Here is a 22,520-nt window from a genome sequence, read left to right as displayed (position 1 = left end):
TGCGGCATTCATTAGTCGCTTTCTATAGTTAGCACTGTCCCTGGCAATTTGGATATTACAAAAGTAATGTTATTTGTTTTCATGTCCAGGGCCCATCTTCCCACTAGAATCTCAGCTTAAAAGGGGCAGAGATTTTGTCTTATTCATTTTACTGTATCTCCAGCTCCTATAGTCACGCCTGGTACCTGATAGTTACTCCAAGGTGATATGTTGAAGTAAATAAAGTAGAATGCACAATTTCAGCCTCAGGGTGATTACGATTTGCTACCAATTGTTGCATAATAAACCACCCCCCAAATCAAGAGGCTTAAAGCAACTACCATTTCAGGAGATCTCAGAATTTTGCTGGCGAGGCGTTGGGGCAGGACCCACCTGGGAATGAGCATTGGTAGAGCTCACTTGGTGGTGTTCAGTTGACAGATAAACTGATCTCAAGGGTCCAAGACCACTTCATCCCATGCCTGGTCCTTGACAGAGATGGGTCGTAGGCTGGGATCAACTGGGGCCATTGATCAGAACATAAACCTGACCCTTCCATGTGGCTTAAGCTGCCCATAGAACGGCCGCTCTTGAGTTTCAAGAGGGTTAGACAGAAGTTGCCAGGTGTCTGAGAGGAGAAGCCTAGAGTAGACGTAAGGTCATCTCCACCATATTTTATCGTTTAAGCATAACACTAAGTCCAGCTCGGATTCCATGGGAGGATAATTTAACTCCCCTTCTCAGTGGTGGAGGTAGCAAAAATGACCACAGCCATCTTTAATGTACCATACCATCCAACTGAAAAGAAAGGCTTGCCAACTGATCAACCTTAAAGCAACATTTAGACAAGAATGGCAAGTCTCCTATATGTAACTATCATAAGGTTGCGGAGTAAGAAAATCTGCATGCTGAAGGAAGGCTTTGTGGAAATCACATCTGAGTTTTGAACAGAGCCTGGAAGAAAGGGTAAGATTTCAAAACCTGAAGCTAATGGAAGGGAGAGTATAATCAGAAAAGGACTTTTTTGACTCTTAATCTCACAAAACAAACTGAGGGTTGCTGGGGGGAGGGGGGTTGGGAGAAGGAGGGTGGGGTTATGGACATTGGGGAGGGTATGTGCGATGATGAGTGCTGTGAAGTGTGTAAACCTGACAATTCACAGACCTGTACCCCTGGGGATAAAAATACATGTTTATAAAAAATAAAAAATTAAAAAAAAAAAAGAAAAGGACTTTTTTTTTTTGCTTAAATATGGAAGTAGAACCGGGATGGTCAACACTGATGGCATTTGCTGATCTGGCACCTGTTGGTTTGCAATAAATTAGAGATAAAAGGACATGACCATCACCATTTTGGGAGAAGGCACTGTTGGAAGCAGCATATGTAATTTCCAACTGCAGTTCCTGTGAAATGCTGATTGCATTTCTCCTTATAGAATGCCTTGCTAAGAGTTATCTTTCAGAATCTTGCTAAGAATAGGCTTTGTTAGATCTGTTCTGCTTTTTTCCTTCTGATAAGACAAGGACAATTCTTATTTTATTTTTCCTATTGGCTTTCAGGAGGCTTAAACCCAAAATTGAAACTCAGGCAATTATGTCCATTTGGCATTTTTGCAGCATCTCCTTGTCTTTGATCCTGATGTTTTAATTCTCCTCCTATTTTGCTAGCTCCTTGTATGAAGTTTTTGCTTTAATCTACCTCAAAAACGGTCCACGAAATAAATTCAACAACATTTACTGAGCACTTATGCTAATCCTTAGAGTTTGAAAAAAAGACATATAAGTAATTATGAACCAATGACATAGAACCTTATTTAAAAAGAATTACATAATTCTGTAGTTTAACTAGAGATCCAGGAGGATGTTAAGAACAATAGTAGATTTGAGGAATGGACTTCCGGTGAGGTCATTTCTTTTTTTCTTTTCTTTTTTTTTTTTTTTTTTTTCCATCGTGAGGTCATTTCTTAAAATAAGGAGAACAAGATGAGTGGTCACCTGAGTTCTTGCATGCTAGAATGAGAAGCCTGTCTTATCTGGAAAATTGAAAAAACCCTGCTATCATTATGACAAAGTATTTCAAACTGATACAACATGTGCTTTCCTCAGGAGCTGAATTTGTCAAGGATATTTTCTTTTCAATTGTTATCTCATTCAGAGAATAGGTCAGAATTCTTACAACATTTTTCAGTTCGCCAGCATTGAGGGCCCAACACGAACAGCTACCTCTGCTCGGGGATCTGGGAGACATCAGGAGCAGCAAACTACATATTGTACTTCCAGCAAGCTTATCGTAGAGTTGAGGAGACAACCCTGTAGCTTATTAACAACCAGTAGCCCATCGAGCTGTATTTCACCTACCCTATTTCTGGATCCTACTTCCTCTGGCTTTCTAAACAAGGAACACAGGAAATTGTAGACATTTATCATAGGTTTGATGGGGGTGATGCGTGAGCAGGGGTTCTTAATGTTACACGTACAGAACAGGAAATTACTAAATGAAATGATGACGTGCTTATTTCCCACGCTGTATGCTCACAGTCTTATTTCATTGGTGCACCTGAATTTCAGTAGGTTACTTTCACCTCCCAGACGTAGAATGGCCTGAATGGAGATTTCTGTCTGCGTCCCAGGAAGAAGAAAGCGGTCAAGAGACCGGGGAGATATTCGAGTTAGAGAAGGCATTTCTATCTTCATTTTGATGGTTTGGTCTGCCATACTGTATTCTGGGCAATCAGAAAATTCTTGGTGGGTTGTAAAGTACACAGCAGATGAAGAAGTAGCCAAATGTTCGTTTGGAGGAATGTGACTTTCTGTAAAGAAGGTACAGGAAGATGGTTACTTGAAGGGTAACTGTAGTCAGGGACACCACTGAAAACCAGATAAGGCACTTTAATAGCACTGCATATGGGTGACATCTTTGACTGCTCTCTACTGCGGCCTCTGGCCGACATTATGATGTGCTGTGCGGCCCCTTCAGGGTTGAGACAGGATTGCTCTTGCCTCCAGGAGTGCTGGCAGCTGATGACGCTGAGTTGATTCCAGCCCTGGAAATAGTCTTAGCAGTAGAGAGCCACCTCATCTTCTCCAGGGACAGTCCCCTTCTGGGGATATACAGAGGTCTGCCTCCCCCTTCCAGAGCACTCTCTGGATTAGGGGAGGCTTCTGTTGCATTTCTGTTCGTCCAGCTGCCTAATCCTGCTCCTGCCACAGCCCCGCAACTGTTGATCCCACCACGCTCCCCAGTGAACTCCCTACACACCGCTCTTTATCTTGGTCTGCTTCCTGGGGCGGCTGAGCCCAAAACATGGGCTGTTTTCAAAATGGTGTCCCACAACCAGGATCCAGCTAACAATGGTCAAACTATGTTTTGTGCCACGGACTCATGGCAGGCATGAAGATGCACGTTTCAGGTTGGGGGACTCCACCATCCAAAGTTGTCAAGAAACAACCGGGATCAGCCAAGAATGCTGCAAGCATCTCTGGGCGACTTCCTCCGGAAATGAACCATGGCTTTCCTTTCCTTCTTTTCCCGTCCCTTTTCTCAGCTTTCCTTTCCTTCTTTCCCGTCCCTTTTCTCAGCAGTCCTGTTCAAAGTCTCTCCACCTCTATTTGTCTTTATGATTCAGCTCCATGTTCCTGCCCAGTGAGGCATAAATGGTGATATTTGTCTTTCATATCTAGTGTGTGGAAGAGTGTCTGGACACATGATGAAACAGGCCTCACTCCAGATTGTGATGAAGACCGGCATTTCTCACTAATTAGAAAGAATATAGGATCACTGGATCTATTGATTTCCATTAACTTGTGCAGAGTTATGAATCTTAAAATGGAAGCCCACAGCTATAGATACCTTAGGATAGTGTTTTATAGCAAGCAAGACTCTAGAGAGTGCCATAAAAATCAGCTTTTGATGCTCGTTGGAGGGTTTATGGCTTAAAAAATTGCTTGTGCTTTCTCTGCAAATGTTCCCCAGTCATACTTTGCAATACCTGCCTGATTGAGGCAGAGGCTACTACAAACTTTAATGCAGAGCTCTAGAACTCTCTTAAAATTGGCTGTTTTCTTCCTTAACTCCCCTCTTTTTTAGCTGTTATTGAAGAATTATCTCCTTGTCATATTGCCAGGAGCTTCCCGTTCTGGACATCCATCACCCATGTTTTGGAAGGATCACCTCCAAAGCTACAGGCAGGCATTAGCATCTCAGCTGAGCACTCTGCTAGACCCTCATCTCAGAGGGCTGCACAGCTTGCCCTGGAATGTGAAGGGTATCCAAAATTGAAAATGGGCCTTGAAACGTCCCAATAAAGCCTGGTTGATCTGTCTTAGATATGCCTTGATGTGAGACATCTAGATATTAGATGGCTAGAGATCAAATTGAAATCATGGGTTCCTTCTTCATTGTCTTGCTGCATTTCTTCATCAAGCATTTGTTGAATACCCACTTTGTATCGTCATATATACGTCCCTCCTTTCCTTGTCTATCCCCCTTCTTTCTCCCTTCTTCCTTCATTTCAACAGCCCATAAATGAGGAGGAAATCGGGCCCTTCCAAGGAGACTTCTCGATTCTATCTTTGTTTTTGGGAAAGGACAGTTTTATTAGTTCACTGAGGAGAGATCAAACATCAGTGACCTAGTAACCAGATCAGTAAGAAGCTGATAGAAGTCATTTTCTGTCATTACAATGGAGTATATACTTTTCTAATGATCCGGAAGCTGGGGTCTGCCCTTCGTCCCAGGTATCACAAGGCTGCTAGGAAACAAAGAAGGGGCACTGGATGATCTTGAGAGATACTTATTTGTTCCAGCCCCTGGTGAAAACTAATGAACTATTCCTTCTGCTTTTTGAGAACATAACTTTCCGCTGGCTTAGGTCTTCCAGATACTGTGTGTGCTGTGTGCTGGGGACTTCCTGGCAAATGTTAATGCTCAGTGTTTTTGTCTAGCATCCCCACATGCATACCTCTGTCCTGTTTGCCCTCGTTACACATTCCCCTTCTTGTCTCAATGGACAGCTATTGCTAAGTCCGTGTACTATTACTTATTATGTGTGGAATAGTGGCTCCTGAGCACAAGGATGTCTGAGTCATACAGCCCTAGATAGTGTGTACAGTGGTAAGAACTGGATCTCTTTCTCTCTCTCTCTTTCTCTCTCTCTCTCTCTCTCTCTCTCACATACACACACACACACACACACACAAAGCTCTGACTTGTAGTGTTTGTTCACTTCCATGGTGTAAATACTCCCCACATCCGTGCTACCAAAGTGAAATCACTGAACACAGAACTGGGACAAGAGGAGAACTGTTGTTTCTCGTAAGGGACCCAAGAGCCTTGCCAATCCCAAGGAACATTGCTTATCCTTTCTAATTGTCAGCTTCCTCATGTGTGACATGGAAGTGGTATGAAAATATGGCCCTAAAGGGTTATTGTGACATTTGACAATTAATTTATATATAGAACCTAGGAGGGGAATGTCCTCATAATCCACTGACGAATCCCTAGTCAACTGGATACCCTGGGCACCTTAACCTCGTCAGTAGTCTAGCACTCTCTCTTTCTGGAATAGCATTCCCTCTGCAGAACTTTCCAGTGTAAACACACCCAGTTCATGATGTTGGTTTCAGCTGAGGAATGGGACTGACCTCCCTTGGCCTAGGGGAGACTCTTATCAAGTGGGGCTGGCAGCCCGGCTCACCTCCTACAACTCCATCATCCTACTTAATGACCAATTCTTGGTTATTAAATGATGGCTCTTCACAAAAGAATATACAGTGCTGGATAATGTGAGGAGAAATCCAGAGCAGGTCTATACTTCGATGGGCTTACAGTTCAGTGGAGGGAGGCAGATGTGTACAAGCGACACAGAATTGGGAAGAATTGGGCTGAGGTAAGTCAGGACAGCACTCTCAGTGCTACTGGATGGTTCTTCCAAGAAGACTGCCAGGCTTGGTCCACCTACCCATCTTCAGAGATGGGCAAAATGGGGAATATGCTTATGCCAGTGTGTGAGCCCCACCTCAGTGTGGCATGGAAAAGGCCCATTGCTCTTCTAAGCCCACAGTCCAGGGCTTAGAGACTCAGGGGTGACTTTTAATGTTTGTGGGGACATTTGTTTTTGCTCAGAATCGAAAACATGCCCCCAGCCCCCCAGAGTTCCATCCCTGCCCACTGGAGTGAAGAGGTGGACAGGAACCATGCCGAATTAATGCTAAGGATGAGAGCGGATGCCTCTACAGAGAGAGTAGGTGGCTCCTTGCATACTTCTGGCTTCTCCAGCTGTCCTCAGGTCTGTCCACCTCATCTGTGTTGTGAGGGGAACGAACATCCATCCAGTCAGCATTAACTCCTTTAGGCCATGGCAAAGCTGTCCTTGTCAGCTTTTTCCTACCCTAGCTCTTGAATTTCTGAGACAGCAAATGTTGCCTTTGATATTCAGGGGATGCACTGGTTTAAAGAAATTTTAAATTTTAAAATTCATTTTAATGGTCTGTCTTTCCTGTATGGATGGTAAACACTTTGAGAGTAAGGGAGTGTGCTTTGGTTTGCCAGATCCCCAAGGAGAGTGGCCATTAAAGAAAGACCACGTGGACTCTCCATGGCCACTGCAGCAGTCCTGTGAGGAAAGTGTTATTGCAACACCTCTCAACAAATGCGGGCTCTTGAGCCTCCCCGACGCTCCAGAGTTGGCCTGGTTCCTGCAGGGGTGAAGCCAGGGTGGCCTGACCCTGAAGCCCGGCTCCCAAGGCCTGTGCTCTGACTACCTCCCAGTCTGCTGCCTCTGGCTGCACAGATCCAGGCCAGAACAGATTTGGGTTCTCATCAAAACCCTCCTCCATACACACACACATTCCCCTCTCTAGTTAAGGAGGTCAGATATTCAAATTGACTTAATTTTTAAATATTTAATTTCACTGTGCTTATAAGGCTAACTAACTGATTCTGCTTTTAAGAATTTACTAAGCCGCTTTGAAGAGAGAAACTCGTGCAAAACTCTGGCCGACAGGTTCCGATAAAACCCGTCTTGTGTCCCTCAGATCTACCAATGGAGCTTTGATTAAAACTCAGAAACAACTAGCCTACCTGGGACAAAAATGTCCCAGTGCTGGCTTCTCCTTTTCACTCTCAGTTTCCCCAAGAGCCTGCCTTCTTCGCATGAAAGTTTCCCTTTGCTTTCACTGCTCCTCAGAAACAGAAAAGAAAAAATGGGGGTGGGGATCTGAAGGCACTTGGCTGGGAAACGAAAGCTGTTCTCTTGTATATATGTGTATTGGCGTAATAATTTTGCATCTTCCATTTAAATAGAAGACTTTGGGAAATGCTCCCTGAAGCATTTCCACCTACTCTGGCCCTGGCTCCTACCTCATTTCCTGGGCTTTTGTCCTATATTTGGGGTCACAGGCCGCTTACAACCTCCTTCTCTATTTGTCATAAAGTGTGGGTGAATGTATATGTCTTCCAGGATCCTGCTAAATTGTTCTTCCTTCGGGAAGCTTATTCTCAGCCCCAAGCCAGAATTTATTGAGCCCCGCTTCTGCATCCCCGTTGCCCAGTCTGCCACTCCAGGGACCCTCATTTGCTGCCTTGTGGTATTAGCAGCGGGGGCGTAGCTCACTTCCTGAACGCCACTCTAAGCTCTTCGGAGGCATGAGTCCCACATTATCTATGCAGCTCACCTTCCCACCAATATGATGCCTGGATATATCGGAGCTCAGTAAAGCTATCAGATCCGCTTTCTGCTTTCCAAAAATGCACTGAAATATCAATGGGTTGGGGAGCCTACAGAGCTCCTCTCCCAAAGCCGCTGGTTACTCTGACAGTATTAAGCAAAGGGGTCTGGTTCACAATACATCTTTAATCATTATATTGGTCACTGTTTCTGTATAGAGTGGTTGGAAAGGCCAGTTCCTTGCTGTTCCTTCTTGCTGTAAACAAACCTAACGAATTACGTCTCCTCTTTTTGGCTGCCAAAGCAGGGGCCTAATTAGCATTGAGTCGTCAGTGAATTTTAAATATATCCACTTTCCTTTTTTATTTTTCACTAAAATAGAGTATTTGTGCCACCCCTAAAACAGGCCTCTGTTGGCCCTAGAAAAATAACTCCCTACACAGAATGCCCACCACTATTCAAAGCTTTCTATAAATCTAATGGAGATATTGCAATATTTCTAAGTCCTTTGATATTCTGTGTTTAAAATTGCTTATAAATTACCAGATGATTCCATGTTAAGCCATTGCTTCTTTCTTTTCCTGTGGCATCTTTTCATATTAGTTTGGATATCTTTCCTTACCAATGACGGCAGAAATCCACTTACTTAAGGAACTGTAGGTATTATAACTTCTGTAGTGTTCAAGAGATAAACTGATAATGAATGAACTTCTTATATATTTCCTCCAGAATTCTAGCCCACCTGAAGGGCAGCAACAGTATCTGTTTCATTAAGCTATTTATATCCAGCGCCTAGAACAATTTTTGTTACTTTGTAGACGCTCATTAAATACTGGATGAATGAATGAAGGAATCAATGAAGGAGTATTGGGTCCCATAGATTTACTGCTTACTTCTACTACACTTGTTTTTTTTATCTACAAATGGGTCTGTTGTCAGGACAAAGTATAGTAATTGTACAAACCTCTTAGCAAAATAAGCAATAATAAATGTTTGTTATTTCTGCTGTTATTTCTCATAGCATTTTTTTTTTCTCATCATTCCATCTGTCTACTCTAGTTCATTCAGGCTCATCTGTCATGTTAGGTGGGAAATGCTCTCTCCCGATTTTGACTTCCCAGAGCATTTGTCTTGAACGCGGCATTTACCTCTCTGTGTCCCGCATTCAGCTATTCAGCATTCTTTCAGTGCCCACAAGGTACTGAGCACTGTGTTGGGTGCAAAGGTATTTATTTTTGTAGGTTATTATTTGCTTTCTTTCTGAAGCTTGCCTGGAAGCTCCTTGAAAGTAGGCCAGGTTCAGCACTGTAACCTCTCGTTGCCCAGTATTACACCTTGCATTTAGTCCTCATTTCATATACACTAAATTAATAGATGGATGAGTGGATCACCTTAACTGAATCTTAAGGAACTAGATGCACTAAAACAATTCCCCCCATCTGTCACTGCTTTTCTTGGGAACTCAGGGAACACTGGGCTATGGGATGCTTGAGATCTTTGCCTATATAGTGGCAAAGGCCCACAGACCTCTGTATTTTTGGTTTGTAATTGAGTTGCTTGACCCCACATTTGATTCAAAACATTTGCTTTGCTCCCTTTGACAAATGTTTCTACTGGGAACTATGATCACTAGATCACCTTGGGTACAGAAACAAAATTATAGTGTTCAGTGTTATGAAGATAGAGCAGGGTCGTTAAGTTTCACTTTGTCTCACTGTAGTACATGGAGAACCAACTGCTTTGTTGGTTTTGCTTTGTTCCCTTAAAATCCAGTCTAGTGATCTGGAGGCTCAGAAGTGATTCCTTGCCCTGAGCTAGGTCCATCAGCCTCCAAAATACAGATGCCTTCTTTTTTACTTTATTCTTTGCACTTGGCATGCATGCATACATATTTATTTTTATAACCCAAGCTGTGTGTTCATTGCATGTAGCCCCACTTTTTGATGTCATGACCTAACCAAATCACCAGGTACTGACATGAAATTCCCACTATGATGGCTTAGACCACCATTAATTCAGCTATTATTTTGCCATCCCAATAATGGATTCTCAAGTTTAAATTTATCTTCTAATTCAGAGCAATCATAGTTTTGCTAATTACTTTAAATGGTTTCTATGTAAGAAATACTTAGCATTAATGGCATTCTTTGGGTTTTTAAGAGTGAATTACAGTCATTAATTAGCCAATTAATACAGCATCCCTGGGTGAAAGACTTTATCAGCCTGGACTCCATTTTAGAGATGGAGGAACCGAAACCGATTAACTTGCCCCTTGGAGCCCCGTCACTTACTATGTACTTCTCTGTCCTCTCTTCTGCTTAGTTTACCACATTTTCCCTCCTAAACACCTGGCTTTACAGATTGCCATGTGTGTGTGGATGTGTGTTTGTGTGTGAAGTGGGGCAGGGAGAAAGGTAGGGGATAATTATGGCACAAAAGGAAACTTGATGACCACCACCAAGACTAAAGTTAAACAAGACCATGCCCTAGGAAAGAAGATGGTTTGAAACAAAGGCTCATATTTCCACAAGGAAACCACATTGTTAAGCCTTTTTCAGATCTCTTTGGATAAGCCATGTCTGTCTGTGGCATCCCCAAAAGACCCACAACCATCCCCAGGTTGGGATTGGGCTGATCTTTTTTAGCTATCCCCAAAATACATCTTCTGTAATGCCCCACTTATATGCCTGATAAACAGAGTGAATGAATTTTGCTGAATAAAGGTAATCCTGAAGGGGTGAATTTATTCATTTAAGATTTCTTGAGTAATCATTTTGATGGTAAAGGTTCAGTAGGCAACATTTGATTATTATTTGCACTGTGGGCACAGAGAAAGGAAATGGTGGCTGTGGCCCTGGTCTTTGAGGTTTATGGTGAGTTTAAGATGAGGGCTGTGAAATCAGCAACCAGAGTACAGAAAAGCCCCTTCAATGGGACTATGAGAGGAGACGTCTTCACTGTTACAAATGATGGTGGGAAGTTGGAATGTGCTGTGGAATTTGCATGTCTTCTTTGAAGCCTTCCCAGATGAGTTTCATGGCATTTTGTCATTGAACCAAAGAGTAGAAGACATATTTATCAAAGTTTCAGAGGGTATAAGAATAAAAAGGAAAGCAAATACTTTTGAATATTGCATCAGGGTTCGGGGAGATCTTGGACAGCAGGAAGAGGCTGATGATATTTAAATTGGTAGAAGACAGATTCAAATTCAGCTCTTGGCTCTGAAGCTTGAGTGCTATTAGACCTGATAAATCCATTACAAAGGATATGATATTCCAAGCACATTTTGAGTGGTGAGACAATATCTGAAATTTTATGTCCATTTTTGGAGTGTATGGATCCGTGCTGTCAAGTAGAAAGATAATATGAGCTCTCTGTACAATTTAAAAACATGTAATAACTACATAAAAAGTAAAAATAAACACACAAAATTAATTTAATAATGAAGTAATAATTAATTAATGACTTTGTTTAACTTAATATACCCCAAACACAAGTTTGATATATAATGTATATAAAAATACTAACAAGTTGTTTTATGTACTTTTTCATGCTTAATCTTCAAAATTCAGTGTGCATTTTACGTTAGTGGCACATCTCAATTTCAGTGCTGTTTTCATCAGAAATGCTTCAACTCTATATAGATATCATAATATTACAGTTGAAAAAAACAGATTCATGTATCCAAGTTGTTCCAAACGTATTTAAGTTCTCCCAAAAAGGAATCAAGTGGCAGTTTTTAAATTTAAGTTGAAACTATTTAAAATTGAGTGGAATTTAAAAGTTCACTCCTCAGCGACACTGGCCATAGGTCACATGCTCAGTAGCCAGGTGAGGATGCTGGCCCGCATATTGGACAGCAAGGCCTAGATTCATCATCATTTCCATTGTGAGCATCACGTTGAGGCAAGGTCTTAATCAGGAACAGAAGGCAGAGCAGAAGTTGTTCGGCCTCCGTCCGGGACACAGTGGAAGGAAATAGAATTAAATGACTGCTACCTTGCTTCAAGTTCATCCAGTTTGTCAGAACCCCATCCAGTGGTCTTCACTTGCTGCCTTCCCAGAGGCGTTGCCTTAGTGCTAAGTGAATAAAATAGGGTCAGAGCCTAGTACGATGCCACTTGTCTTCTCAAGTTCTTCTCTAAAAGTAGACATGATTATCACTCCTCAAGGAATCCTCAAGGCATTTTCTGAATAGGTAAACCCTCTTTCGAAGAGGCAGCTGGCTAGATCTGTGCCATCAGCTGAGCCTATACCCTGTTCAGTGAGTTGTGAGCGCCTTGTAGGTAAAAGGGCTAAGAGTTGTTGTTGTCTTCATTGTATTGGCCGTTGTCCTCCTCCTCCTCCCCTTCTTCCTCCTCCTCATCATCATCAGTGTTGCCATCTTCCCTTGCTCCTGTTCAATCTTTCGAGCCCTCAGTATCCAGCCAGAGCTCAAGACTGTTAGCTCTCTTATCAAACAGTTGAGAAAACTGAAATTCACGAGGGGAACTAGCTCACCCAAGATTAAACGGCAGGGCTCAGGTTAACGCTGAGAGGGGCCTGACTCCCAAGTCCATGCCACTTCTGCTATTTCATCGCTATCGGAGAATAGCTCTCAGGGAAGGTAATAATATATCCAGGCGTCATTGTCTCACAATTGTGTTGCATGTTGGGTTTCTACTCCCAGATGAAGGTGGGGTCATTAGATGACATAGCTGATTTGGCAAAACTTTCTTCCCACCCGTTTGTTATAAAGTCATGTCCTTGAGCATCAAATAAGGATCTGCTTCCACTTTTTCTTCCTAAGAATGCTCACAAATATCATCTCATGGTTTCCTCGTAATCACCCCAATTTTGCTGCGGAAAACTTCAGGGAGTTTCTGAGAGGACAAGCAGTCAAAAAGTTAGTGGAGGAATTTTGGCTTCTGGAGAAATACTACTGCAGGAGGGCTGCTTGCTGCCTAGCTTCAGACTCCGTATTGTAAAGTCAGGAGCATAACAGAAAGAAAGTGTGAAGCTGATGGTAGAAGATGGCCTTGTTCCCAAAACGTGAGTGACAAGTGCTGATTGACAGTGATGAAGACACTGCAGGGAGTAGCCAAGCCAGAGAGATGACGGAGCCTCTGCCAAGTGCACTTAGAAATCTCACATAGGACCTCCAGGAAGGGTACATACTGCTCTTACATAGTAACTGATTGAGGAACTGGAATGTTCTAGGGGGAAAAAAGTCGGAAGCAGCTACCAAGACACAGAGCCCTTTCTTGGGGCTTTCTCAAGCCACACGTTGAGAGCGTGATAGTACTTTCTAGGCGGCAGACAGAAAAGACAGGAGAGGAAAATGAGGCAAAGCTTCATGTAGCAGTAATGTGTATCACCTAAGACTGGTTTTGTTTTGTTTGGTTTGCTTTTGGTCTGACAAACTGTAGGGAACGCATAGGTATAGCATAGTATAATTTAAAACCCGAAGAACTCATTGGATTTCTACTGCTATTTATTTATTTATTTATTTATTTATTTATTTATTTATTTATGCAAAGTGTTTAGCATCCAAACTAAGTGTAAATTGCTGATTTGAAATAGAATGACATTTGTGCTTAGGTTGCCAGGGGCGGTGCCTGGCCAGGTTTATAAAGGTGCCTTTAAATCCATGAAAGAGATGGTCTCCTAAATTAATGTTAGAGCCCTGACTGAAGAAAGATACCCAGAGCATTTCATTTTCTTCGACATCTTACTAGGTGGTGGGCCAGGGTTGGGGGGCGGGGGGGTGGGGTTGCCAGGAGAGCAGTGGCAACAGCCGTCAGGGGTGGGTGATGAGATCAGCCAGCATTATCCTTTGGAGTTTGGTGCAGAGGTCTGTCCATGAAGATATCCCCAAGTGATAACTGATCCTACACCAAGAAAAGTCACACTTGCCCCAGCCTGCATCCTGCGTGCACTAGTGAAATCATGTTTTAAGCATGACAGAGGGGTGTCCCATGGTAGTTACTTTTTGAGAGCAATGGTAATTATTGCAAGTTTGTGTTATATGAAAGAACAGGGGATGAGAAGTTTGGGTCTCTCGTGCTGTGATTTATATTGTGGTCTTCAACTGTAGATGTGCCCTTTCATTACTCTGGGTTCTGCGGCATGGAGACAAAAAGGTAAATAATAAAGTCATCTGTCACTGACCTCATGGGGCGAAAGGCTTTTATCGTACTGCTTTCACCTAAAATTTGCTCTGAAATCATAAGCCCATAAAATGTTTCATCTTCTAGATTATGTCTTAAACAGCAACAGCTGTCTTCACAGTGGGGCTTCTTTCACATTTAGGTCCAGTGGCGAGAAGAGTAGTAAAAGTTAATCTTTTAAAAAATGCTATTCTACTTCTCTATCTCCACATCTGTATTTTAATCCGGGCACTTCATTGTGTAAGTTCTTGATAATGAGGCGGAAATAGCCAGAGAAATGTGCTGAGTGGTGTTGGAAGTGCCTGGGAACCTAAGAGGAACCTGTAAGTCGTTCAGACTCAGCTTGTCCAAGTTCACGTTCAGTACCCAATGACATCTGAGTCAAGAGTATGTAGAAATATTTGTGGAATAAATTTGATGAAATGTGATCACATTAAGGGGACAGAAAGGTGTGTGGTCTTTTGAACCTTAGCCATGGTCCATAATGGGTCCGGAACTGCCCTGTAGCTCTGAGGGGAGATGCTGTTACCATATGTAGTAAAGGCTCAAAATGAACGCAATTCCAAAATCCACATCCTGCCTCCAAACACCCCCTAGAGTCATGAAGACAGTTTCACACATGGATTCCGAGGCATAATGGATGGACATTAAAGTGTGTGCTTGGCAAGGCTCATACGATGCACTGGTGGGTTTTTTTTTTTTTCTTTTCTCTTTTAGAGCGTGTTGACACATGTCCATTCAAATGAATAAATGTTCCCATCTCCACTGATCTGTTTGGAAGCATCGAGAAATTCACATGGCAGAGGGGGAAGCTCATTTGTCTTTAGAAATGGAAAAAGCCAAAGTCTCAGAAAGAACTGGAGAGTGGGGAGAGGCGTTTTACAAATGATCAATAAATCAGCATCTCATTTTTTACTAAAATAAGCTCTGGCTATTTATATAATCCAGCGGGAGATTGTGAGCGAGGAATTAGAAGACGGAGAAATACAAAGAATCTTTGTATTTCGTTTGACAGTCGAAAGATCTCCAAGCAGATGTAGGATGTCTGCCTTACACATCTGGGAGGGAGGTGATTATCATACAGAAAAGTGACTTTCTTGGTAGCCAGGAAGATGATCTGTGTTTCTCTTACCCCTGTATTGATGTTATCAGTGCTGTCACTGTGATTTTTAGAATGACATTAAAGTGCCTGACCAGTATTAATATAAAAGGAGATATATTTTGTGAGCATAATCTAAGGACCTATCTATTCATGTTGACACTTGGAATCCAAGTTGCTAGTGTCTTGTCAACAAAGACACTAGGGAAGGGCATCATATGCTGGGAGCCATTATCAGGAGAGGGCGCAAATGTGGTATCAGCTTTGCAAACAGCAGGAAGTAGAGGTAAGCCATTAGGGGGATAGAGGGCAGCTCTCTCCTTGTTTCTAGATCCCTAGCTCTTGGATGGTGAGAAATTCACAAAGAAGAAGCTTCCTCTACTCTGAGGTTCCCCTCCTGTTTAACCTGATAGCATCCTGGAGTAATTCCTTTATAATTAGAGACCAAGTTGTGCTGTCTTCTGGAAAGATTGTAAACTGTTGACAGTAGAGGCTACAGCCTGAATTTAGCCATAGTCAGGATTGCAGGGGCTTGAGTTTTCATGCAAGTAGCAATAATCATTTTTAAAAAGTGTTAATGCGTCCTGTAACATGAAAACTTCACAATCAAGTTGCCAAAGAAAACACATGTCCCCTCTTCATGTACTCTGCCCGCGGAAGTCTTGATCCTTGGGGTTGGCAGGAGGGGTCGTAACAAGTCGAAAAGTCAGATGACACCAGGGAAGAAGGAAGGTCTAATCTGTGCCATTTTGTCAGCTCACTAAGTCATTTGTCATGTTTCATCACATCACCCTGAGTTCTCTGATCCCCGCTGGGGCACAAGTGATCAGCCCTGAAGCTTTTAGCTTCCAAGGTGATGGCTAGACCGCGTACCCAGTATCGGAGTGAGGATGTTATATATGCTCTAAGCCCAAGGAGAGAGCCGTTTCCACTCAGCCTGCCTGCCTTTAGCATGTCCTTTAGGGATGGTCCTGCTCTAGATAAACCCTCAATGCAGGACAGGAAAGTGACTGAAGGAAATGGTGAGGGGGCAGGTGGAGGAGGCAAGGCCATACATCGGAGGTGGGAGCCATGTGTCCCGGGAACCTGGAGAAGGAGTTATTTATCATTAAGGGAGTGCCGCTGGGGGAACACTTAAGGCCAAGATGGAATTTCGGCTGAAACCTGTAATGAATCAGATTTCAACCAGTGGAATAAATGTGGGCTGGAAGGGAAGGATAAGCCGAGCTAATGGTAGCCCATGATACCTAAGGATGTGTTCGAGAAGCAATGCGTGGTTTACTTGGCTTGGGGATCCAGGGTGAGGGTCCTAGGCTGGTTAGAGAGGTTGAGGCTAGACCACAGTGGTCTAAGAAGGCCTGGGTAAGGAGTCTGCACTGCATTCTATGGGCATTGGAGGAGCCAAAAGGAGTTAGTGCAGGAGAGGGACAGATCTTCAGTTCATGAAGAGAGTAGCTGCTAGTAGACTCCCAGATACCCCCTCTGGAGTAGCCCCACCTAGATTTCTCCTGTAAAATCTTGCATCCGGCATATCCAAAAGTTTTTACCAATCTAAACTTAATCCTCCTTTTTGAGAAATAGCACATCTACCCACTCAGTTGGTCAAACTAAAAGAAAAAAAAAAACAATCTCCTCATCCTTCAGGGTCCCGTCTCCCACTTCCCACATCAAACCAGTCATCACATCTGTTAGACGATCACTCCCACTTCATGAATCTGTTTCTTTCCTCTTAGTCATTGCCACCCCCCTGCCTTAAGGCAGGCCCACATCAGCCAATTCAGTTCTACTTTTTGTTTCTGGTTTTTTCCTCCCCAATCCTGGCTTTATGTGGCTGCTAATTATTGTTTGAAAACAGAGAGAAGCTCATATAACTTGGAGATTCTAAAATCTCTGTTGGCTCTCCAGTACCAAAGGACAAAATCATGCTTCATAGGGTATCAAAAAGAGCCATCCCAATGTCCCCTCCCCTACCTCTTCTCCTTCCAAGCCTGACAACTCTAATCACTGCTCCCCCCTCACCAGCACACACGTGTCTGGCCTTGTGTTTTTCATATGCGCATGCTTGTCTTCATCTTCATGCTTTTATATAAAATGCATGCTCAGCAAACTCTTACCCATCCTTCAAAACCCAACTGGATCCTTTCCTTTGTTTCCTCTTGACAATGATTCGTTCATTGCTCGGTGCTCCAGTAGGACATAGTGCACAGAGCAGATGGCTTAGCATTTAAAATCTGTTGCATTTTAACAAACTAATTTTCCTTATCTGTCTCTCCCACCAGGCTATTAGCTGCTTGATGGTAGTGACACAGTCTGAGTGATATTAGTTCTCCTTTTGTCATCTAATATGCAGGAGACACTAATCAGTGTATGTGGAATCAATGAAGGATAGGGACGAGAACACTCAGGGGGCACCTGGGCATCTGACTCTTGATTTCAGCTCAGGTCGTGGTCTCAGGGTCATAGGATTGAGCCCCACATCAGAGTCTGCCAGAGATTCTCTCTCTCTCTCCCTTTGCCTCTCCCTCTCATAATCCCCACCTCCAAATAAATAAATGAAATCTTTTTAAAAAGTCTCACACATTGTCTGCACTTGGTGAATGAGTCATTCCCACCAACATGCATACGCATGCACACATTTTTAAGAGATAATTTATATTTCTCTAAAGAATGACAACTGGCCAATGTAGCTTATGAAAGAGAACATGAAATATGTAATGAATTTGATATATATTTCCATCTCAGAATTTTAGACAACAGATTGACTTTTGAGCCCTTAGGAAGAATATTTATTTGCTTGCCATTTGAAGTGGGCGTTTTTATTCATTCCTGTTCCTCTAGTTAGTGTTTTCTCCCTAACCCTCCCCACGACCACCTTCACTCCCAGTGAGGGTGGATTTCTTATTTGTTTTGACTCTTGTTTGTGGGCTTAGATTTAATGAAGAAGGAATAGTTTGTGTTTGGTCCTATTTTTGGTCTGAAATTTCTACCCTAGAAGTCCCCAGGAGGGTGGGGAGCCTACTTCCCCCTCTCCTTCTGCCTACTTGTGTGTCTCTCTGTCTCTCTGTCAAATAAATAAATAAAATCTTTAAAAAAAAAAAGAAAAGTCCCCAGGAAGGAGTCGCATTTGTCTCATTTGTCATCCGTGACAGTCTCCATGCTGATTTGTGCTCAGACTCCTCCAAGAGCTTATTAGGTCATTTTCATCCAATTATGTTCTACAGTCAAAATCATTTTAATATTGTGACACAGAAGAGCTTAAAAGAGTGTCTGTTTGCCTCAGAAATAAATTGAGATTCCCCCCGAACCTCCCACAGATCATGTTGACATTTGGTTTGAATGCCGTGGCCCCACTCTACCTGATCTCCCATCATCGCCGTTGCACTCTTGTCAGAGAGGAATGGTTGACCAGGTGCGTCTCGCAACATGACTTCGTCAAGTACAGAGGGATGACTCCAGTAAAAATAACAGATTTTTTAAAATTTAATAACTACCAGCTGTAGTTAGGTTCATCTGGTTCTACTGACAGCAAGGTTTCTCTTGTTAATTAATAAAACGGGGGAAGAAAATAGCCGTGAATAGGAAAAGCGAGTGATGGCAATAGGTATGCTTCTCAAAGAGCCTCCGAGAGCGTTCTAGTAACTTGCCTGACTTGAATTGTAGCAGAAGTGGTGTCATCTCAGTTGCTGGTCCCTGAAACCCTAAAAATTAAGAGAACGACCAGAGATCAGTCGAGCATGAGCTCAGTGGTTCTCACTTCCTGGTGTGAACTCCGGACTCCTGGGGGCACCGTCCTTAGGCACATATTCTCCTTTCTGACTCATTATGGCCCTCGCTTCTGCTCTTCTCCACCAGGCTGCCTTGAAAACCTCCCATTCGTGTGCTGCATAGCCCCGATCCCATGAGGACGCTGGCCGTTTCTGTGGTGGGAAGACGCAGCTTGCCTAATTGGGTCTTCCTTTTCTTCCACTTCAAAATCACTTGCACTCCAAACTTATCTTTTACCTTTTAGCACTTTATTCGAAAACGCCTTCTCTGCCTCATTTGGTGCAAGTTTTATGACACTGCCTATTGGCAACTTGCAGCTAAAAAGAGGCTCAAAAAAAGTTGAGTTATGAAGATAGTAAAAATAGTGAGCCAGGAACATCGAGGTTGAGGGGAGTCTGGGTAAAATGTCTGTGTGGTGATGTAATCAATAAACATGTTAATTTGGCAAGAAATAGATAAGACTTAGGTGATTAATTCATCTATATTTTATTTTTGATGCATAGTTAAAGGTGAATCTGAAGGTCATTCAAGTATGTTCTTAAGGGGCAGGTTGCTGTTGTAAATTGTTCTGCTAAAGCAAGAGATAGCAGCATGACACAGCAGTGCGGGGAGGCGGGGGGGAGGGTAGGAGAACTGAGTGGTAACCAGCCTTATGTTGACTGCAGTAAGCCAGCAGAAGGGGAAGGATCCTGGAGCCGGGGCCCAGAGGTCATCCTGGGTCAGCCCGACAGTCACACACAACCCATGGGCTATTCCGTGGCCACACTCAGCTGCAAGGGAAGCTGAGATATCCAGCCCAGCTCCGTGCCCAGGAAGAAGAGGAGACCGGCTCTGGTGAGCAGCTAGCTATTGCCAACACAGGACCCGGGCCAAGACACATCATCTCTGGACTCCATTCATGCACCTGTACAACGAAGGGGCGATGTCTAAATTTCTGCTTGTGACTCCGACATCTGTGATTCCAACTCCGTGGCAAATCAGATTCTGGTGTGCCATTGTAGTTAATTCTTAGAGGAACTTCCCAGCATTTAAATTTTAAAAAGAAAAAAGAAGAAGAACCAGTGAGACGCGAACGAGAGCACTTGTGCTAAAAGAAAGTGTCCCATCCGACCTCTTTCCTATTCCCAACACGTGGGATGAGGTGGGCTTTGCTTGCTCTTCCCTCCAGCCCCTTCTGCCCTTTCCCCTCTACTACTTAACTCCAGCAGCACTGTAAACAAACACAGCAGAAACAGAAAACCAAGAGGACGTCAGCACGTTCCCGTCACCCCTCCCGTCCAAGGTAATTCTGAATGCGGGCCAACTCCCTTTAGGATGGAGGCCAGGCATTTTGGCAGATCCCTTTGGAATTCTGAAGCCATAGTGCTGACAGTTGAGACCTTAGTGAATGGGCCTGCAGACGAGCCAGTGCTGATTAACGACGTACACACAAGCTGCCCAAAGAATGTTGGCTCTTGCTGGTGCGGTGATGTCATCCCTGGCAACAGGTGGCAGCCCTCTTTCTGTGAGCGCTCCTTGAGAAGGTCCTAGTGTTCCCAGTCATGAATGAGGAACAATAAGGCGACCACAGGGTTAACTGCCACTTTCACTTGCTCTTTTGTGGAGCTGGGGCCTTTCCCATAGAAATGTCATTGGCTTGAACTGATTTCTTTTTTTCTGCTGCCCAAATGTCAGACGCTCATATAAAAGTGGATCATGAGCGACTTTCGCCACCGAGGCCTTTTCAATAGGAGCATAGTGATGTGTGTGCTTTCCTTGTGCAAATAGACGTGAACCCGCCTCTGGGAAGGGTAGTGGGATGTAAGCCTGCCTTGGGCTCCCCTTTAGGAAAGATCATCAGGTCAGCAAGAGACCTGCATTGATTGCTGGGTCGGTATTTTGCCTTTTTGTCTCTTCTGGTTTGGGAACACAGCATGTCTTCATGATTGAATAGCATGGCAACAGAGTTAAGAGGACTCCCTTGGAGTTCTTATAGAAAGTCACCAATTGGGACTTCCTCATGGTAACCTGTATTAAGATCAAGGTTGGCTGAACATGACCTAAATTGATAGCCTTTAATTCTGTTACACCAGAGCCTTTTACAAAGGTTCATCTTTGTATCTTCCACATACACAAGAAGTGGGAAGAATAAGATACAATCCTTGCCCATAGAAGATTTGATATGTCAGGGATTTTGTGTGTAGGCCTGGGAATCTCTGTATTTGTGATTCAGGTGGTTCTCATTCAACTGGCCTCAACACATGGTCTGCACCTCCTGAGTAGAAAAAGAGATTGCAGTTGAGATGGAAAATACCATATGGGACTTGGACTCACACAATGAGGGTTTGAATCTGGACTCTACCGCCCGCAAGCTACGTGACCCTATGCAATTATCTGACTCTTCTGAACATGGCTTTCCATTATCTATAAACAAGGAGAATAGTCCCTTGCTCAGGGATCCACATATATTCTAAAATGTGTATTGAGCTCCTAGCCCTATGCCCGAAGTAGTGTGAATTGCTTAGTAAGTAGGTCTGTCTTTACTTGAGGCCTGTTTCTTCAGTCTCTTCTTTGTAAAATGGGAGGGTTGGACCACATGACTTCTCAGAACCTCCTAAGCTTTAGTAGTCCATGTTTCTCCTCTGGTACTGATGTCAAATGTCAGAGGAGGCTGTGTCTAAGGAGCATGCAATATTCCCCAGCCAGGGAAGAAGTCCCTTGGCTAGAGTGAAATGTGGAAGACATGAACCAAATAGGGCAATGAGACATCAGCACCAAAGGCTGTGTTCATACCAACATAACTGTCTTCAGGGACTTTAATTTATAAGATTATAGGGGGTCCTGTAAAACATCCTTGGTTTTCAAAGACCCCTTGTCCAGTCCAAACCAATGATGACTTGCCTTTGTCAGCTTTCTTATGGTTTCACTCTCTTCTTTGCCCTGGGATAAAGGGTCTAAGTTGATTCTTGCCATCTTAAGTAATACTTTCTTTTACTTGGTAGAACTCATTCTTTCATCCTTCAGAGCTTGAGCCCAGTTTCAGACAGATATATGTGATCTCATAGAGCCACTCAATACTCTGAGCCTCTAGAGTGGTGACCACAAAATCTACATTGGCCAGTGGTTGTGTAAATCAAATGAAACTTGTGTTCTGTCCTCTGAAAGCACATTGTGTCAGGGAGCTCAACACACGACAGTTCCCTTCTTAACTTCACGGGCAAGCTCATGTTTATTATGAATATACAGGTTTTGACCACATACCTTTTTGTGCCTGTTGCTCTCAGACCTAATCTGTTCTACACAGAATTTATACTTTGGACCACTTACACTTTGGACTCATTGATCAGCATACCTCAATTCCTTACTGAACCTATCCTCGTCATGGCCCACATGAGCAAGTAGACCATTTGCCCATTCGGGTGAGGATAAGATGGCAAGCCTTCTTTCAGAGGGACTGGGTGGCAATATGATGACATTGAGAGCATGTGCTTTGGAGACCATAAAGACCCATCATTTACTGGCTGCTGGCCTTAGGGCAGATGATTTAACTCTGTTTATTTAATTTAATTCCCGACCCATAAGATGGGAATAATCATGCCACCTTGCAGTGTGATTGTGGTGATCGAGTAAGAGGATGTAAATGAATGGCATTATTGTCGTTCAGAAAGGCAGCATGGTCTATGGGTGGGAAGTGGGTCAGAAGTCAAAGACCCAATTTTACTGACATCTGGTCACCTGACTTAGAGGAGCGATTTAACCCCCCGTATCTGTTCTCTTGGCTGGCAAAAAGTATAATTCTCATAGGGGTACCATAGTGGTGTTTTCTGGCTAAAAGGAAATAACATAAAAGTGGTGTCAGTATTCTTATTAATGCTCTAATTAT

General features: G+C 43.3%; 1 protein-coding gene across 5 annotated transcripts in view; it reads left to right on the top strand.

Annotated features, from left to right (window-relative positions):
* Positions 1–22,520, top strand: part of FAT3 (FAT atypical cadherin 3) — a 648,153-nt gene that overhangs the window by 420,011 nt on the left and 205,622 nt on the right. The gene's annotated exons all lie outside the window — the stretch shown is intronic.

Source organism: Mustela erminea, chromosome 9 (genome assembly GCF_009829155.1).
Source record: "Mustela erminea isolate mMusErm1 chromosome 9, mMusErm1.Pri, whole genome shotgun sequence".
In the NCBI taxonomy this organism is placed as follows: Eukaryota; Metazoa; Chordata; class Mammalia; order Carnivora; family Mustelidae; genus Mustela; species Mustela erminea.
This window is presented reverse-complemented; position numbering and strand designations above follow the sequence as displayed.